The following is a 12,378-nucleotide window of genomic DNA, read 5'->3' on the forward strand; positions in this document are numbered from 1 at the left end:
GAACAGTGGTATCATCTAGAAACCACTAAACCATTATTGAGAAAGAGGAACTTTGAAGCTCTGGAACAAAATTTAGAGAAGCAGCCCAGCCCATCCACTGACAAACCACCAGAAGTAGAACTGAAAGTTCTACCTGAACATCTGGAGTATGCTTTCTTGGAAGACGATTGCAAGTTACCCGTCATCATCGCTTCAAAACTAACACAAGAACAAAAAGGCCAGCTACTGAATGTGCTCCGAGAGCACAAGAAAGCAATAGCATAGAGGATCTCTGACATTAGAGGGATTAGTCCTTCTTTTTGCACTCATAAAATTTTGATGGGGTCTGACTTTAAGGCTGTGGTGCAACCACAAAGAAGACTAAACCCAAACATGAAAGAAGTGGTGAAAGCGGAAGTGATCAAGCTACTGGATACTGGAATGATCTATCCCATCTCAGACAGTCCGTGGGTGAGCCCAGTGCAAGTCATTCCAAAGAAAAAGGGGATGACTGTAGTTCCTAATGAGAAGAATGAGTTGGTCCCTACTAGAACTGTCACTGGATGGAGGGTTTGTATTGATTACCGGAAGCTGAATGATGCGACAAGGAAAGACCACTTCCCTCTCCCATTCATTGACCAGATGCTCGAGCGTCTCTCAGGCCATATGTTTTACTGCTTCCTGGACGGCCTCTCAGGATACTTTCAAATTCCAATAGCACCAAAAGATCAAGAGAAAACTACCTTCACATGTCCATACGGAACATTTGCTTATCGTCAGATGCCATTCGGATTATGTAATGCACCGACAACTTTTCAACGGTGTATGATGGCTATATTCGATGAGATGGTAGAGGATATAATGGAGATATTCATGGACGACTTCTCAGTCTTCGGTGATTCGTTCTCCCATTGCCTACAGAATTTGTCAAGAGTGCTTCAAAGATGTGAAGAAACTAATTTGGTGCTTAATTGGGAGAAATGTTATTTTATGGTACAAGAGGGCATTGTACTTGGTCATAAAATCTCCTGCAAGGGAATTGAGGTGGATAAAGCAAAAATTGGCACAATCAAAAAGCTACCACCCCGTATATCTGTCAAAGCAATTCGGAGCTTCTTAGGCCATGCAGGCTTTTACAGGAGGTTTATCAAGGACGTCTCAAAAATCACCAAACCTCTGACCAAGCTTTTAGAAAAGGAGAACTCCTTTAATTTTGATGAGGAGTGCTTAAGTGCTTTTGAGCTACTGAAAGGAAAGCTGACCCAAGCCCTTATTTTATGCGGTCCGAATTGGAATTATCCATTCGAATTAATGTGCAATGCAAGCGACTATGCTGTGGGAGCTGTGCTTGGCCAGAGAAAAGACAAGCATTTTCAACCCATTTATTATGCTAGCAAGACCCTAACAAGTTCCTAAGAGAATTACACTACGACAGGAAAAGAATTATTAGCTGTGGTGTTTGCGTTTGATAAATTTTGCCAATATTTAATTTTGTCTAAAGTGATAGTATATACAGATCATTCTGCATTACGTTATTTGCTAAATAAAAGTGGTGCAAAGTCGAGACTAATGAGATGGGTCTTGTTACTGCAGGAATTCGACTTGGAAATCAAGGATAAAAAAGGGTCAGAGAATTTAGCTGCTGATCACTTGTCAAGGTTGGAGAATCCTAGCATGGAGAAATTGGAAGAAGGAAGCATCAATGACAAGTTTCCAGAAGAACATTTGTACAATGTGGTAACTGCTTCCGATTTTTCTTTACCATAGTTTGCAGATTTTGCTAACAATTTGGTTGCTAAGGTTCTACCACAAGAATTTTCAAGTCAACAAAAGAAGAAATTCTTTTCTGACTTGAAATACAACTTTTGGGAGGACCCATATTTGTTTCGAATTTGTGCAGACCAGGTTATTAGAAGATGTGTGTCACACTCTGAAGGATGGAAATTTCTAGGACACTGTCATACTGGCCCTGCTGGAGGACATCATTCTGGGACTAGGACAGCTAAAAAGGTGCTAGATTCTGGATTTTACTGGCCCTCTATCTTTAAAGATGCTCACAGGTATGTTGAGTTGTGCGATAATTGCCAGAGGTCAAGTAATATCTCTCAAAGGAATGAAATGCCTCAGAATTACATCTTAACTTGTGAAATTTTTTATGTTTGGGGGATAGATTTTATGGGGCCCTTTCCTAGTTCAAAAGGGAATAAATATATTGTAGTGGCTATTGATTATTTGTCAAAATGGGTAGAGGCACAAGCATTACCTACTAATGATGCAAGAGTAGTCACTAGGTTCCTCAAAAAGCTATTTTCACGATTTGGCACACCAAGAGCTTTAATTAGTGATAGGGGTACACATTTTTGCAATACACAACTAGAAAAAGTTTTGAATAAGTATGGAGTCACCCATAGAATTGCTACCCCATACCATCCTCAAACGAGTGGCCAAGTTGAGGTTGCTAATAGGGAGTTAAAAAGAGTATTAGAAAAGACAATAGAGAGGAATAGGAAGGACTGGGCTGACAAATTAGATGATGCCTTGTGGGTTATCAGGACAGCTTTTAAAACTCCCATAGGCACTACACCATATAGACTTGTATTTGGGAAAGCCTGTCATCTCCCAGTTGAATTAGAACATAAGGCATTCTGGGCAATTAAATCTCTAGGCAATTAAATCTCTGAATATGGATCTTGATCATGCAAGAAACCAGCGGTTTATCTACAAGGAGAGGATGAAAGTATATCATGATAGAAAAATCAAGGGAGGTAAACAATTCAAAAAGGGTGATTTAGTACTATTATACAATTCTCGCCTCAAATTATTCCCAGGTAAACTCAAATCCCGTTGGTCTGGGCCGTTTACGGTGCATGAAGTGTTTCCTTATGGTACAGTAGAATTAACACATCAGGAGAAAGGAAATTTAAGGTAAATGGACACAGGCTAAAACTATACCAAGGAGGTCAAATTCAAACTTTTGAGAAGGAGGAGTTCAAACTCCTCCATGTTGAATGCTGAATCACATTGAGTAGTTTAGGTTAGGTAGCTTTAGTTTGTTTTAATCTGGTTAATTATTTGTTTAGGTTAGGAAGTTTTAGTTTACTATAATTTAGTTGGTGTTTGGTTCAATTGTTTCCAATTATTCATAATCATAATAATAATAATGAAAATAAAAACTAATTGAAGGCAATAATAAAAGAGAGAGGGCAGTGAGATACACGGTCAACTACACGGCCATGTACATGGCCGTGTACTTTTGTTTCATGACAATTTTGCTGTGCAGAGATGTACACAGCCAGATACACGGCCGTGTACTTCTATTGTACTTAGGCAAAGTTGGGCAGGGATTTCCACGCCTAAGATACACGCCCATGTAGATTTAGTCTATCTTGTACAGAGATATACACGGTTAGATACACGGCCATGTATGATCAATTAGATTTTTATAACATTATTTCCTCTAATTCCTAGCTCATTAATCCTCTTTTATGCCTAATTGGTTGAATTGGATCATTTTATGATGTTTGGATTTTATTTGGGCTTTATTTAATTTTTCCAGTATTTGGCAAATTCTGATACTGTTTTGGTTTCTGGACCATATCTTGAGTTGTAGAACTCTTTTAATTGTGATTCTTGATTTGTAGGAAAGCTAAGAGAAAGGTGCACAATTCCTATGCAGAGGTCAGAAACCAATTCCGATGATAAGAAGCTGAAACTAGGACTGGAAAAAGTCAGAACGCTGCAGTCGCGGATCCTGAGTAAGGTGCAGTATTTGGGCCATATCTCAGTCCACAGATATCCGATTAAGCTCATTCCAGTGGCGTTTTGAAGCTAACATCCAAGGTTACAATTTTACTTCAGGTCACAAACCAAAAAAAGGCTGTTTTCATAGCCAAAAAGAAGGAACAAAGTGAAGAACGGAAATTTTGAATTTTGAATTTTGAAGTTTGAATTTTAAGTTGTTTTTTTTGGCTCCTCTCCTCTCTTCTTCCTCTCTCTTCTCTCTGTTTTCGTTTTTTTTCCCCTTTCATGAATTGTTTCCCTCCATCCATGGAGGCTTAGATTCCCATCTGATTCAAGGATTAAAAGAGACATGACACTCTTAAGGATTGATTGATCGAACATTGGCATAAATTCAATAACAATTTCGGGTTTCATCTATTCCTTATTCTCTCCCTTTTGCTAATTATATTTTTGAATTGAAGTTATTCGTTTGGATTGATGATTATGCATGTGGTTGATTACGTATTATTCGATTGATGTATGTAATTGAGTTTTAAGGAACATGAATTGGATTTTCAGGTTTGAAAACTATGATTAATGGCATTGGTAAATTAAATTGGCACAATTCAATTAGGTTCTAAAGTTTTCTGAATTTTAATTAATTATGTGCTAATCGAATGCATGAAGGTCTTCATGTGAATGCTGAGTTCGAATTGAGGTTTCATTCGGATCCATTGTTAATTACCGAATTGTTTGTTGATGTATTCTCTTAAAAATCCGGTGATAGAGTAGTCATTTTTCTTCTTAATTCTTGGATTGGAATTTCAATTTCTGTTCATTCTTTATTCTAATTATAATTAAGTGCGTTTTTGTTTCCTTTATAAACAAACCCCACCCGTCTTATACACTCTCCAAATAGATTAATTTGCCATTGTGATTCTTTGAGAAACGACCCTAGTTGCTTACCCCGTACTATAGTAATTAGGTTTATTTTGACTCGTGTACGACCTTGTGTCAGTGTATCCAACTGTGTACATGCCCAGTTTTGTGTTCTATTTTAAAATTCCATGGGCCGAGATCTACAAGCCCAGATACACGGCCGTGTATCTAGCGTGATAATTTCCCCTGTTTCAAAATTCCCGCGCTGCACCTCTGTTTTATAAACCTTGTTTTAAATCCCCTTCAAAACCTAGGTTTCCCCCTTCCCCTCCTCTGTTTCTGGTTCAATATTTCTTCTCCTTTGCAAACTCCACCCTCTCAAACCCCATGCCCTCCCTTTCTCTTCCTTCCTTCATAGCAAAAAAAGAATTCTGCAATCCTCCTCCATCCATCTACACGCCCAGTTTTTCTACAACCACCATGGCTGATGGGTCTTCCTCCAGAGCACCAAGAAGAGGCAAGGAGCAAGTGAGGAAACGTCCTCGTTCCCAGACTGAGCGACCACCACAACCCCCTCCATCCCAGCTGCTCCGATTCAACGCCCCTGCTCATCTCACAAGGTACGATAAGTTGAAAACAAGAGTTTTGGGACAGAGCAAATACATTGATTGGGAGGTTCTACAACATTACAATTTGGTTGATGAAGTGAGAGAATTGATAGGAGTAGGACATTGGGAAGTTTTGTTTTCTATCATTGAGCCTACTTACAAAGAACTCACTTTAGAATTCCTCACCACTTAGTTGTTGAACGCAATTTTTCTGGTTGAGACTATGAAGATTCCATTCAATTCAGAATGATGAACACCATGTACAAGATGAGCTATTCTGAATTCTCCTTCTGAATGGGTCTTTACACAGCTGATTTTGTACTCACTGAAGAGTACCGAAACCTTGCTCATATTCCTCTTTTGGTTGCTCGAATAGAGAATTCTGGCGAAGGATTAGCGCTGCTAAGAAAGATTGGAATCCTGCTCGATCGAAGGCCTCTACATTGAAGAAGCCGGCTTGGAGATATACATGCCCTGTTAGCTCACACTTTCACTGGGAGAGGTCACAGTTTCGGGGTCATGGGTACAAAGGACCTAGAATATCTGCGTAGCATGATTGATCAAATACTAATCCACCTAGGTATTTGTTTAGCAAAACTTCTATTCTCTCAAGCCAGTGATGATTGGGTTGGGAGTATTTGTGCGGGTCCTTATGTCACTCGTTTGGCTAAAGGGTTAGGACTTCTGAGCAATGATTCTGGTTTAACACTAGTGAATCTATCCTGCACGACACAATGAGAGCCATGCATTTTGAACCAGTAGCCGATACCCTCACTGCTACCCAAGACGACCCCTTTGATGAGCTCCCCTCATAACCACCTAGGGTCGACAGCCCCCTACACCTATTGAAGCCCCTGCCCCATTCACCATCACCTACAGCAGATCGCTGCATCCCAGCGATCTTTGAGGAGCAGCCATCGAGACTGTATTCATCATTTGGCTAGGCTAGAATCCACAGTCGAAGCCAACTTTGCTGCTCTATTTAATCACTTTGGTATCTCAGCACCAACGATTCTCCATCCATCTCCACCCCCTTCTGATCACTTCTTCAGTATAGATGATGAAGACTCGAGCGATGCTAGTGCTGCAGTTTAGTTTAGCTTAAAATTAGGAGTCTTAGTTGTTGAATTTTTTTTTTTACTTATGTTATTTTTAGGATTTAAATTGCGTTTGTCTGTTTATTGCTTCTGTTTCTTTATCGCATTATTTTGATAGTTCTTTCCTCTTGTCATTCTGAATTGAGTAAAATTTCCTTATAAATCAATTTTGATCAGGTTTCCTTTCCAATTCAATCTCAGATTAGTTTTGCTTCCCAAGATTCTTTGCTTATTTACTTACTCTTCAGGGAAGTTTCAGTTGCACTCTATTTCTTATATTTGATTAAGGACAATGCAAATCTTACACTGTGGGGTAGATAATTATAGATGTTTGAACTGAATTGTTGTTTTATTCTTGAGCAATACTGAATCAATTTTACTGTTGCAATAGAAGATGATATTCCTGAAAATAAAAATAAAAACAAAAATAAAGTTCATATGCAGTTATTCTAGATATTGGAATTATGTTTTTGATTGTTTCTCGATTGAAGTATCAGTAGATTTTTCTGATTTGAGGCCCTTGAATTTATGCAAAATTTTTATGCAATTAATAGAACTGTTAATATCTGAAAAATTGGGTCTCTGCTCAGAAATAAAAGAGCATGCCATAGAAGCATATCTAGTTGAATGTGGATTGCAGGCAATGTCCGGATACCACATCCTAGAACGCTGAAATTGTTTGAGGTACCGATGTGGAAAGCAAGGGGTGGAATTTTCCATTAATACCTTGTGCTAATTGGGATGGAGTATAAAATGCACCCGATTAGCTGATCACGGCTCAAAGTGAAGAAAATTAAATAACACTTTGTGGGAGAATTCAAAGTTTTGAATTAAAATTTTAAGAGCTAATGGTAGAGAGGTCCTTATTTCAGTTCTGTCTGAAGTTACAGAGGTCGAGAACAAAAGAAGGCACAATTTGATGTTTAAGAATTACTTTCCCTCTAAAAATTTAAAAAAATAAAATAAAAATAACAATAATAAAAATTCAGGAATTTGATTCTTTGTTGTCAAGGGTAAAATTAATTCATTCCTTTGCTTGGGGACAAGCAAAAGTTCAAGTTCGGGAGAATTTGATAAATGCTCTAAATACTTAATCCTACATTATGATAATTGAGTTTTTTTTTAAGCTATTCATTGATAGATATTATTATAATTAATCTCATTTTATTTATATTTCAGGAAAAAGGATCAAGGACATAAAAACCTTAAAGATGTCGAGAATTGAAGAAAGAAGAATCTAGAGATACACACGGGTAGATACACGCCCGTGTATATGGTCGTGTATCTCACTGGAATGCAGAGAACAAGGAAATATTCAGCTAGAGATATACACGGGCAGATACAAGCCCATGTATATGAACATGTACATCACTAGTGTTGTCAAGGAATGCATCATAAGAACCCAGAGATATACACGGTCAAGGTGCATGACCATGTATATAAGTGTGTACTTCCTATAAAGATTGTGAAGGCCAAGTATCACAGACCAGAGATGTACACGGCCAGATACACGGCCGTGTACATGAGCGTGTACTTGTCAGGAAAGGTTTGAAGGACACCTATTAGAAAACAGAGATGTACACGTCCAAAGTACTTGGGCGTGTACTTTTACGCGCATCAAAAATTTAACTTTTGCGAGAAAATTAACCCTAGGACAATTCCTATAAAAGGAGGACTGGACTTAAACCAGGGGACGCAATTTTTGGAGACGAAAGACTCAGAGACAGCAGGAGGATGGGATCAAGCGTTTTAATTCATCTCTTTTGTAATTTTAATTTCAAGATGTTTAGGTTCTAACTTTCCTTTGAGTATCTAGACGTAATGAATCCTAATTGACTAAATTTTCTGGAATTCTTCTAATGCTATTTCATGTTCTTTTCTCTTAGGTTTAATTGGGTAGTATCAATTTTCTTCTATCTTGTTTTCTTGTTTGAATTTGAGTAAAATTCCTGCATAAATTAACATTGCTCAATTAAAAAGACTCGAATGTATTTCTAGAGATAGAAAGACGTGAGTTTTCTGTATTAGGATTAACCCTAAATGGAATTCATAATGAACTTAATGCAACCCAGGGGTATTAATTAAGGAAGAAATTCTGATTGATCAACTGAGGGTTAGGAATCATTATCCTTGAGAAAGGTATTGATTTAATTTAGAATTTCCTGCAGCAATAAGGGTTTGGAACTAAGTAGTTGAAGAAGAATTTCAGTTATTTGGACACTTAGGGGGATTTACAGTCTAGATACTTGCCTTTTTCATTTGAATACCTTTAGTCATAATTTTCTATAATTTATTTTCACAAGAATATCTGTTCCTTTTAATTTATTATTCGTTTACTTTTAGCAATTTCATCAACAAAGTTTATTTTTCATATTTATTAACAATTACGCAATTAAGAAAAAATTTCTTAATAATAGTCCCTGTGGATACGACACTTGGTACTTTAATTTTAATAATATTACTCTGACAACGGGTACACTTGCCCAGTAATTCAACTTTTACACACCACCCTGTCAACAACATGGTCCTCACCTGCACCAACATGCCGACACCCTCCGCCCTATTATCTCTCCTTTGCCCTTTGCTATTTGGGGTATGGACCTCCTCGGCCCTTTTCCCTTAGCAAAAGGGTAGTGTAAATTCCTCATTGTCGCTGTGGATTACTTCACTAAGTGGATTGAAGCCGAGCCCCTCCCTCATGCGTTGGTAACAGATAATGGGCTGCAATTTACAGATCGACGATTCAACAAATTTTTAGAAGGGCTTCACATCAAACACAGGGTCACGTCGGTCGAACATCCCCAAACCAATGGCCAACTCGAGGCTGCAAACAAAGTCATCTTACGCGAATTGAAAAGAAGGTTTGGGTCGGCAAAAGGGGAATGGGCAGAGAAGCTACCCGAGATACTATGGGCTTATCGTTGCACGTCACAAACTACCACAAAAGAAACCCCTTTTCGATTAACCTATGGTACTGATGCCATGGTACCGGTTGAGATTGGAGAACCATCTTTTCGAAGGAAGAACTTGGAGGAATCGGCCAATGGTGAATCCCTAGCTATCAACTTAGACTTGCTAGATGAAGTGCGCGGCCAAGCGGCAATAATGACCGAAGCTAGCAGAATAATGATGGCTAGGAAGTTTAATTCTAAAATCAACCCAAGACAATTTTTTGAGAATGATTTGGTATGGCGAGTAACCGGAGATGCACGACGAGACCGATAAGAAGGGAAGTTGGCGGCTAACTGGGAAGGACCCTTTCGGGTATCGGCAAGATTAGACAATGGAGCATACAAATTAGAGACATTAGAAGGAAAGCTTATACCAAGAACTTGAAATGTTACACATTTGAAGCATTACTTTAGTTAAAAGGCTTGTAATTTGTAATCGGTGTACTCTTTTCCTCGCCCAGGTTTTGTCCTCTTAAAAGAAAGTAAAAAGGGGTTTTCCTGGGAAGGTTTTTAACGAGGCACCTTATCAATAAAATACTCTTCCTCAGTTGTGGATTTAATGCGTCAAGATTTCTTTCAAGCAATTCATTAGAAATATCTAATTTCTTTCCCGATTACCCCTACTCAGCTAAGGATGAATCATTATTATAATTCCCTCCCGAGTACCCCTACGCGGCTAAGGATGAATCATTATTATGATTCCCTCCCAAGTACCCTACTCAACTAAGGATAAATCGTTATTATACTTCCCTCCCAAGTACCCCTACTCGGCTAAGGATGAATCATTATTATGATTCCCTCCCGAGTACCCTACTCAACTAAGGATGAATCATTATTATACTTCCCTCCCGAGTACCCTTACTCGGCTAAGGATGAATCGTTATTATAATTCCCTCCCGAGTACCCCTACTCGATCAAGGATGAATAATCATTAACAAAATCCCTCCCGAGTACCCATACTCGGCCAAGGACGAATCATTACTTACATTCACTTATTTGGTCAAGGTTAAATCAGTTAATTCCCTCCCGAGTACCACTAGTCGATTAATGATGAATAGTTATTATAATTCCCTCACGTACTTCTCTTTGAATAAGCTTTAATTAACAAATTCGTTCCCAAGTACCCCTACTCGGCCAACTAATATGATAAACAGCATTATTCAACGTTAAAGAAATTTTATTAAAAAGAACTCGGCAAGGAAAGAATTGAAATTGTATTCATGTTTAGAAAAAAAGGGTTGACTACAAAATTTGGGCGCTATCGGCCCCTGAATACAAAGAAAATCAAAAACCTATTCCTAATTTCCCTCATCTCCACCATCGGGACCAGGGCCTCAGGACCTGGAGCTTCAGGATAAGGGGCTTCGGGACCGAGAATGCTATCATCAGCTTCATTTCGGATGAGGGCTTCGACATCAAGTTCCATATCCTCATCAACCTCATCGTACAATAGGAACCTGCCACCGAAAAAGTCCTTCGTTAGATCAAAATGGAAGTTAGGAGGCACTTGGCAGAATCCATAGCATTGGCGAATAGCCTTATTGAAACCAGACTCATGTTCAAAGGCAACTTGTTCAGAACACTTGTCGGCAAAGGCTCTCAGGTCCGCCTCCGCTTTTTGCTTTTCAAGAGCCAAGGCTGCTTCCATTTCAGCAGATTTAGCTTTTAAAGCCTCAATCTCCAAAGACTTTGCTTTCAAAGCCGCCTCCATCTCCGACGATTTAACCCTTAACGCCTCGTCCATTTCCTCCTGTTTAGCCCTTAACGCGTGCTCGGTTGACCGAAGCCGACTCTCGACTATGTGATAGTGCTCCTTATACTGAGTGACCTCGGCCTCCAACAATTGCATGGTCTTGGTAAGGTTTGACTGAGTATCTTTGCTTTCAGTGAGAGCCTGTTGAGAAGCCGAGTATGCCTTCTGGACATTCTTCAATTCAAGTATAGGGTCCACGATCAGTCTTCGGAGCATAGTCGTAGATCGTACTTGCAGTTCCACATAGCACCGCCATAAAGCCTCCAGGTCCAGGTTGTTAACCACCTCTTTCCTCAAGTCAGAAAGTAGGTCAGGGGCAGCCAACCGGCTGGCATGAACCCCGGGAGAGAGGAAGGAGTCAGACAAAACAACCAAGGGGATCCCACTATTCAAAGAACTGCTGGCCACAGCCATCACAGAACTCTGACCTTGTTTGTGTGCCCCTTCAGCAGCATTCGACTGAACCGAATGGCTGTGTTTCCTCTTCTTCTCTCTCTCCGTTTCTTTCTCTTTACCCTTTTCTTTCCCCTTGCCTTTGTCTTTGTGCTTTTTGGGTTGATTATCTGCAATGACAAGGTCTCGGGGAGGTGGTCAGGGCTCGGCCACCTCAGGAACATGATCCAGTTGAGGGTTTCGGTGCTCCTCAATAAGTGTGTTTTCGGGTGCCTTGGACTTCAAGGTTTTGCGATATGTCGGCACATGAACACCGCGTTGAGCCATTAAACCTACAATAAAAGTGGAGAGTCAAATCAATACAACTTAATTCAAAAAATTAAACCATAAGGACGGAACATACCATCCATGTCCAGGAGAGGTTGAGGAGATTTTAATACTAAGAGTATGTGTCGGGCAGGAAGCTCTCGGGGAAGAGACTTCAAATAATCCAAAGCCGATAACTCCCTAGCCGACAACAAATCCTCAGGAATCCAGTCGTATCGGCGAGGCACCCGGGTCCAGTGGAAGGGAAAAAGAGGGTTATTTTCACTATCAAAGAAAAAATTCCTACCTATAGGGTGGACGGTTACTTTGAAGTAACCGGTCTTAAAACCTTTGAAAGACGAAGCGTAAGGCTTAAACAATGGCAATTCTGGTTGCCTTATTAAAGATATCCACCTTGCCAAGTCAGATGGACGAGTATAGAAGAAATAAAGAAATAAGCCTACATTAGGTTCTATATAATGAAATTTACAAAGTACTCTAAAAGCTTGAATAGCCACCCACCCATTTGGATGGAGTTGTGTCGGCACTACATTTAAAACCCTCAACACTCCCATTTGGAAGTCATCAAAAGGCAATTTTACACCTAGTTCTCTAAACATATATTCATAGATAAAGAAGGTGTCGGCCATTCTGGCACCTCCTAGAAAAACAAATTCAGGGTCTCCAGTTTC

The sequence above is a fragment of the Abrus precatorius genome, unplaced genomic scaffold (genome assembly GCF_003935025.1).
Source record: "Abrus precatorius isolate BTA unplaced genomic scaffold, Abrus_2018 Scaffold1, whole genome shotgun sequence".
Lineage (NCBI taxonomy): Eukaryota > Viridiplantae > Streptophyta > Magnoliopsida > Fabales > Fabaceae > Abrus > Abrus precatorius.